Source organism: Diaphorina citri, unplaced genomic scaffold (assembly GCF_000475195.1).
Source record: "Diaphorina citri unplaced genomic scaffold, Diaci psyllid genome assembly version 1.1 scaffold45, whole genome shotgun sequence".
NCBI lineage: Eukaryota > Metazoa > Arthropoda > Insecta > Hemiptera > Psyllidae > Diaphorina > Diaphorina citri.
The window spans coordinates 282,583-291,729 of NW_007377482.1; positions in this window are offsets into that span (position 1 = coordinate 282,583).

Here is a 9,147-nt window from a genome sequence, read left to right on the forward strand (position 1 = left end):
CATATTTTTCAGTCAAGACAAAAAGCATAATAATACGAATAATAATAATAATAATAATAATAATAATAATAATAATAATAATAATAATAAAAATCTTCAACTTCTTGTTGACCAATATTGACCTACTGTCCGACTATGCAAATATGTATTATGCTACTTATGGGGTTACGTAATTCCCTTTTATTTTCCAAACTTTTTTCCACTTACATATTCTATCTTTTATTTGACTTGTCCTTGTCCTCGAACTTATCTGACCACTTATAATTGCCTACTGTATGCGTCGGTACTTAAGGTACAAATTTAATATTCCCTTAATACCCTCTCAGAAACCACAGTACCCACTGGCACTTGAAATTCAAGTCCCTCTCAAAATGTAGAAAAGATTAAAAAAGTTCAAGAGCTCTTTCGGAATCAACTCTTGGACTTTTCCTCACCAATTTTACCTCTGTTTAAGTTTAAACTGACTTTAGGATGGTACACCCTCTGCCCCCGCTTTTAGGGCCTTCTTCGTCTGGGGGTTTTCGCCTGGGAAGTTTGAAAGTCTCCCTTTGTCATCCTTAGCCCTTTGCTACCAAAGAGCAATTGGAAAGAAGTAAAGAACTTGAAAATGACTAGCTTTTTTCCATCGTAATCTTGGAGGTTTTCTTACGTGGTTAGAAAAACCATCGGTTTTCGCTCGATATCTGACCAAATCAGCTTTTGGTACATGCTCTGGGGACTTTCTAGTCTCATATTTCGACCTCCTGAATCGATGGTAAAAATATCAAAGTATAAATTCCAGACAACCTATACCCACCTTGTACTCGTCTGTTTTATCGAAAGAGAAAAAAAAAATCCCATTCAAGAAAACACCCCATTCAAAAAATCAGGGAGGGAGGGATCAGATTTGTGAGAGAGAGAAAAAAAGTTCTTGAAATGAAAGTAATAATAATAATAATAGGTAGTAGTAGGTAGATAATAACAAAATAAAGGATCTCAGATTCGAGTAAAAAGGTAAAAACCGATTTCTGCAGAAAAAGATTTCCGTACACACACACACAACCCACACGATATTCGAGTGAAAAAAGTCGAAGTACATACAAATACCTTTGGGAAATATAACAGAAGAAATTTTCCGAAGATTTTCTTCATGTTTAAAAAAAATAATCCCTAATGACATCGGGGAAGAGGAGGGGAGGAAAGAGGAGGAGAGGGAGAGAGGAGGAGGGGAAGATTGGTACTGGGTGAATCACTCCAAAAAAATGGCAAAAAAATTGCTTTAAAAATGGCTTGAAAAAAAGAAAAACCCCTGTCGGGAACCGAAATACCCATCAGGGTTCAATTTTCCTTTGTGTTGGGTCCTTTGGTGCAGGAGTTATAGCAAAACAAATAAAAGGGCTCATACTTGGTTGTCAAAGGCTGATCGGGCCCAAATTTCTTAATGACGACACTTGTTTGAACGACCCAGTAAGAAAATTTATGATTTAGGACCCAGAAAGAGACTGAGAATTAATTACCTACTCTCTTCTCTCGCTCTCTCTCTATCTCTTTCTCTTGCTCTCTCTCTCTCTATTTCTCTCTGTCTCGCTCTCTCTCTCTCATACCACTTTTCTGAGTATGATGCTCCTCTTTTATCTTTTAACCACCCTCTTTTTTCTTTTCTTTCTTTTCTTCTCCTCCTCTCTTTCCTTTTTATCCAGTCATTCACAAGCTTTTTCCTTCTCATTAGAGCTGTGATTTATTCTGTCCATATTTCTCAAGACTTTTCTACCCTCTCCATTATTCTGTCCATTAAGGAGAGGGGGGGAGAAATAGAGAGAGAGAGACAAAAAGAGTGAGAAAGGGAGTGATAGAGGAAGGGAATAAGAGAGAGAGAGGGAGATAGCGAAAGATCAGAAAGTAAAAGTGGGTGGAGAGAAAAGGAGGGTCTGAAAGAGCAAATACAACAAAGAGGAGGGAAGAAAGAGAGACAAAAAGAGGGAGAAAGGGAGTGATAGAGGAAGGGAATAAGAGAGAGAGAGGGAGATAGCGAAAGATCAGAAAGTAAAAGTGGGTGGAGAGAAAAGGAGGGTCTGAAAGAGCAAATACAACAAAGAGGAGGGAAGAAAGAGAGACAAAAAGAGGGAGAAAGGGAGTGATAGAGGAAGGGAATAAGAGAGAGAGAGGGAGATAGCGAAAGATCAGAAAGTAAAAGTGGGTGGAGAGAAAAGGAGGGTCTGAAAGAGCAAATACAACAAAGAGGAGGGAAGAAAGAGAGACAAAAAGAGGGAGAAAGGGAGTGATAGAGGAAGGGAATAAGAGAGAGTACACGAGGAATATGTTGTTATATTTTGACAGAAACAATCAGGTACCAAGTAATGCTTTTCTGAGAATAGGTACGTACCTTAATACCTACTTAATATAAACATCAATCAATATATTATGTATTTCTTTACATATGTACCTATTGGTACCTAATAATAAATAAATATAAAATAAACAAACACACACACGAGCAACAACGATTTTATTATTATTATTATCACAGATAGTTTTCAGTTAATCCAGAATTCAAGAAATAATGGCCTGTGTAAACCAAATTGATGACGTCAGAGAAAATCCTTGACACTGTGTTAACTCTCAATGGTATGAACGGCCATTAGAGGCTTAAGTGTAGAGACCAAGGGTCTCAAAGGTGTGATAAGCTCCATGAATCTAATACGAGATACGAATACTGATGTCAGACATGTACAGTTACTGTGCCGCAGCACCGCGCCGGTAAGATCTATGGCGTGTTTAATGACTGTGCATTCCATCAGGCCAAGCCCCTGCAAAAATCGTAACATGAATACCGCAACAACGGACATAAGATCTCACCATCTTACCTCATTATTTGAAGAATCTTTGATACCAATCTAAATTGCCAATAAATTCATCAAATTGCTTTTCGATAGCCATCTAAATGACCACCTATATAGCCTCCAGATGGCTATAGGTAGGTACTCGTATTATTCCCATTGAAATAATTAAACAGTCTTTTGCTTCTCCTCCTCCTCCTCCTCCTCCTCCTCCTCCTCCTCCTCTTCATCTTCCTATTCTTCTACTCCTTCTCCTCCTCTTTTTCCCGTTTCCCTACAACGTTTCCCTTTGTATCTTTCTTCTTAGTTCTATTTTTAGACAGAATATTTTTCTTTTCTTTCTTTCTTTTATTGGGATGTTCAACGTAATGGCATTCTCAATTTGTTTGAGAATTTGAACACGTAGACTGCGAGAATGAAGGTATAGGTATCATGTTACAAAAAATCTTCAATTAGGTAGTTAGTATAGAAAATACCTTCAAGAAAATACCAAATGTTTTAACTGAAGAAGCCTCGGTAACTTTGTACAGTTTCATTAAAATGTCAAATGAAAACAATGACAATTGAATTCTAAATTCCAATATGTAAAACCAAAAATCCCCAAGTGAAAAGTTAGGCACTGTTTTCATTTAACAAATAATACCACATGGTTACCTTCTACTCAAAAGTTTTACTGTCATTGTCAACAGGTATACCGAAAATTCCATTCAAAACCAAACAAATACTTGAAAGTTCACAAATACCACATGGTTACCTTCTACTCAAAAGTTTTACTGTCATTGTCAACAGGTATACCGAAAATTCTATTAAAAACCAAACAAATACTTGAAAGTTCCAAAATTTAACTTTAAGAGAAGACCACCTTCAAAGAACATTGATAAGTATAAATAGGAGGTATTAAAGACATTGAAATTTTCATACATTTTCAAACGAAAGTCTTAAAACACATTTCAAATTCGATACCATTTCCCAAAACTTGAAAGATTAAAATTTGCAAAACAAAGGAACAGAAATTTGTAAATTTGCCCCTTCCTCCGGCAATTTGAGAAGATTTCAACGCTGAAAAGTTTACATTGTACCAAATTCAGAGTGATGGTTTGAAATCAACATGAAACTTTCATTCAACTAAGTATTGACAGGAAACCAAAAGTAGTTAGGGTAAGTATACCAGTTAGGTCGTATTTTAATTTCGCAATTTTCAGGTGGTAATGGTGGGAAATGGTACAATGTCAGACAATATTCCATTTCCCTTTTTTCTACCCGTACCATCATGAATATTGCGAAAGGAAAATGCGCGCTTATTCGCCCAGTAAAAAAAAGATAGTTATTGACCCCTCAGTCAGCCCACCCCCATAATTCTGAACGGCACAAACATTTTAAAGATCCAAAGTCCAGAAGTGCCCTTGCTGCCCTAGCCAATGTCAAATTCTCAAATCCTCTCGTCACCAAAGTGTTCTCAACCTGGAGGTACCTAAAATGAGGTGTGTCCACACATATTCGACCACGGCCGTCGTTATTGATACAAAAATACAAAACAAAGAAATGGAGAGAGAGAGAGGGAGAGAGAGTGAGAGAGAGAGAGAGGGAGAGAGAAAGAAAGAGAGAGAGAAGGCAAAGGGAAGAAAAAGAGGGAGGAAAAAGCACTCATGTTAAATTAAGAAAAATGGGAAGAGTAAAAATGTGAAAATGTAAATGAGGAGTCTTACTTTTCTTTTCTTTGAAAACAAAGAAAAGAAAAGGGGCAAAGAAAGGAGTTAGAAAGATAAGATAGGATAAAGGAGGAGAGAGGAAGGAACGAAAGGGAAAGGGCAGCAAGGAGAGAGGAAAGAGTAAAAGAGGAAGAGAAACCTATTATAATTTCAAGAAGCAGTTAGGTAAGTAGGTATGAGAAAAAAAAAATACAATAATGAAACAGAAAGAGAGATAGAGAGAGAGAGAAAAAAAAGAGAAAAAGAGAGAGACAGAGGAAGAAGAGAAAGGAAAACAGATAGAAAATGATTAGATAGAGGAGAAAACGAGAATCGATAAAACAAAATACCTACCTATAAAGAAAAAATACTAAAAAAGAAGAAGAAAAATACTAAAAAAGAAGAAGAAGACGACGAGGAAGAAGAAGAAGAAAAAGACGAAAAGGAAGAAGAAGACGAAGAGGAAGAAGAAGAAGTAAACCTGTGTGGGTAGAATTTAATCTTCCTCTTTGTTGTATGAAAAAAAGACTAGGTACCTCTTTGAATTTAAAAACCTACTCAAATTTTAAGTACCTACATAACCCAAAGTAAATACCTATTACGAGTAGGTAAGTAAATAGGTACCTATATTGGAAGATATAGGAATTAGGTACATAATTATGTAAATACAGGCAGGTAGGCCATGTACCTTCCCATTTTACTTTTATTTTATAACTACCCATAGGTTGATAGGTAGTTACACAAAATGTAATGCTCTTTTCTGAATAAATACGTAAAATTTAACATTTTTGTTCGAAGTTTTACATAAAATACCTACTTGCCACGAATCAAGGATTCAAGATTTATCTTAAATCCTTGATTCAAGATAAACCTTGCTTCTTGATTTATGCCACCCTCATCCTCCACGCGTCCTTCTGTTGGCCCCGGGGAGGGTTGGGTGGACTGGTGGTAGTGCTGTCACAAGTTTAAATTTACTTTTTTTTATTGACATGATATTTATGTCAAAATTTAATAATAAAGCACAAATATTACTATTACTTGTGTTTTTACCTACGTGCCTAAAATAGAACAAACACGAGGAAAAAGGCCCATACCTGAGGAGCAGAACAGTATATTACCTAACTTCTTCTTCTTCTTCTTCTTCTTCTTCTTCTTCTTCTTCTTCTTCTTCTTCTTCTTCTTCTTCTTCCTCTTCTGCTTCTTCTGCTTCTTCTTCTTCTCCTCCTTCTCTTTCTTTTTCTTCTTCTTCATCCACTCCTCCTCCTCCTTCTTCTTCCTCTTCTTTTTTAGGCCCACATTTTGTACAGGTGAATTTCTTAAGCCTTCCGCCTAACCTAAAGGCATGGTCTATTTATTTTATTTATCTTATAAGAGTAACATCTATTTACTTGAAGCGCATACCTAGGGACCAAGGAAATGTATTTTTATGTAAATGGGTTTCAAGGACCGTAAAACCGTCACGGGCAATAAAGTCTTGATTGCATCTGTTTCACTGAGGTTATAATTCACAGGAACTGAAACATCTGTTGCATGGTGTTCTTCTAGCCGGTTTTATTGTTACATTGTCACATTTAATGTTTCTTTCCTCAATTTAATGTTTCTTCTCCGTCTAATTCTAATTCTTCTTCTTTGTATCTTTCTTTACCTATTTATTATTATTGTTATTATTATATTTTTGTCAAAAAATTGGTAGGTATTCCTTGGTTAAAAGAACAAATTTGTATGAATGCCTGGAAACTCATTGATTATGCAATGTGCAACGTACAAAACAATATTCCCAACTTTCTCTTCCCATGTTCAACAATCCCGCCTCAACGATTTGTAAGTATGTACATACAAAGTGGGCGAATAAACTTTTCCTTCCAGAGTATTCCAGACTTTTCTCCACCACTTTATTAGGTTCTTGAATCACGTCTCAGACCACATGCACGCACCAAAAGCTCTCGCCCCATACAACGTGACTAAAAGCTTCCAGTAGACACCAGAAAGCTAACAAAAGCCCGACCACGCATTCAATTTGAACAATTTCGCCGAACAATACTAACTTTCTTTTCAATCTTATATTATAAGAACATTATTTTATAAAAATAGGAACTGTTTTTTCTTCTTGGACTTTTTCTACGGACAGGAAATTCTATGCAGTCTAAAAGTTTTTCCATAACGATACCCAACTTTGGTATTTTGGAATAGGTAGATCCTTTTTTCAACTTTCCATTTTTTCTGGAATTTCGCAACATATTTTAGAATATATTTTGTCTCCTTTTTGTGTATATATAGAAGGAAGGTAGGGCATAGGTAGATTTGACTTAAATCTCTAAACTGCGTCTTTTTTTATTCTCTCCCTCTCCATCGCTTGTCAAGCTTTGTCATTTTGAGATTTCTGCTTGTTTGCCTTTTGAAAGCTTGTATAAAGTGTACTTAAATTGTTAGGAACAGTTTTTTTTCTCAAGAGTTTTTTTTTTCTTTTTGTAATGAGCAAAAAAATAATGATGAGTTTTCTTTTTGCGTTCGTTTGTTTGTATGTTTCCTTTAGGAGCTAAAAAGCATTGAGTGTTATTGTTTCTTTTTTTGCGTCTCTAATTTTTCATTTACCTAGTATGTACCTACCTACGCTTTTGTAGATAGGTATTAGGTAACTGAAGTTGTAGAGATATTATATTTTTGGTACTTTTATTACCTATTAAACCTAATATTTCTTTCGCCCCTACATGAAAATTACCTTCTGCGAGTGTTACCTTGCATGAAACCTTGCCAAATTTTCCATTAATTTATTTTTATCTTCTCCACTTGTCTTTTTAGCGTCTATGTTCCCTACACCGTCATATATTCTATGTTTCTATTTTCCTATCTTCCATGTTTTTATGTTCCCTACATAGCTTCCATGTTTTCCAGCTTTTATATTCCCGTGTTCATGAATTTTATGATTAATCCCAGGTCAGTTTTGTAGCGAACGGCAAGGTTGCATACAAATTCCTTTACCGCTATTTTCGAAATGAAGGATCCTTCTCTTTCTCTCTCTCTCTCTCTCTCTTTCTGTCTCTCTCTCTTTTCTTCTTCTTAGTATTATTATTATTATTATTATTATTCTCCTTCACCTTCTTCTTTTCTCTCTCTCTCTCCCTGGTTTTCTCTCTCCGCTTCGTTTCCCATTATTCTTTTCACTTAAGCATTTCTTCTCGATCTGTCTTATCCTATCCATTTCTAGGAGAAACGCTCAGGAATTCTGGATAAGAAACGCGATGAGAAAATATGGTATGAAACGAAACTCGACTAAGTATTAATTTTCTTAGAAATTTTGCGATGTTGCAGAGCGTTAGTCTGAAAGATGAAATTTTATTATTCTCTATCAAAATATGAAGTACCTAGAATAGTACGAGTAGAATAGAATAGTATGAAGTAGAATAGAATAGAACAGAAAAGTATGAAGTAGAATAGAATAGTATAAAGTAGAATAGATTAGAATAGAAAAGTATAGGGTAGATTAGAAAAATTTAATTAAAAAATCGTTATTCTGTGACAGTTTGTGTAAGTAGAACTTGACACTTCAGTTCACGAAAGCGTGCTGAAAATCAATTGAAATTTGTGATGTGACTTTAAACACTCTGTTTTTTTTTCAATTACAAAAGTAATAGCACTGAGCTATCTTTTCTCCTCTAAAGAAATGCTATCTTTTCTCATTTAAATCTCTTCTAACGAAACACAATGGGCAAAATAAACATCTTTTGTACTGTGACGTCATAAAAACTGTGAAATGCGAAACCACTTCTAACACAAAGATATCAGTCTGCTTCTGGTATCCTTATCTTATCTTTAAATTGAACTTTAACATTTCAGACATCATTCAGGAAACCTTGGAAAATCTTTTTTTCTCATTTCGTCTACAATAAATTCGTAAAGTTCCTTATTTTAACAGGGGAAAAAATGGCAGAAATTTCAACACTTAAAGAGATTTTTGAATTAGATTTTCACATGTTTCTGTGATTTAGGTACTACCTATAATTATCAGGAAAGCCCTTGTTAAAAACCGAATGACCAAGCTATGTATCAGGTATCGAGGAAAATGAGGTAAATTTTCTACATTCTTTTTTTCACAATACCTAGATACCTTCCTTGGTCAAGAATATGCTACGATGGTAAAACACAAATTCTATTTTTTGTTCTTCTAAGTAAAACGCCCAATTCCCTGTAGAGTCTATACCTAAATTGCAGGAAAACTGGCCCCAGACTTTCCTCAATATTGTGTCAGACGAAAGCAATTTGAGCAATTCTAAATTCATTAGTGTCGAAAGCTCTTGGATTTGATTTCCCAAGGGCTCCTCGCATGACCCTGTAATAAATTTAGGTCAAAAGGTTTATTTTTTGGGTCAGATTTCGTACCATTTCACCTCCAGAATAATTATTTTTTGGGGGAAGGGGTTTCCAGACGGACAATTTTTCACTACCCATTTATTTATTTTTTCTTTCTAAAATTGTACAGAATAAAAGTAGCTAGGTACATGCCTAATGCCTAGATGTGACTTCTGACACTCTTTCCTCTCATAATATGTTAAAAATATAAATACATATTTAAATTAATTTAGCAAACAAACAATACCTAACTATGACACAAGAATGACAGTAAAATTTTTATAACAAACAAAATT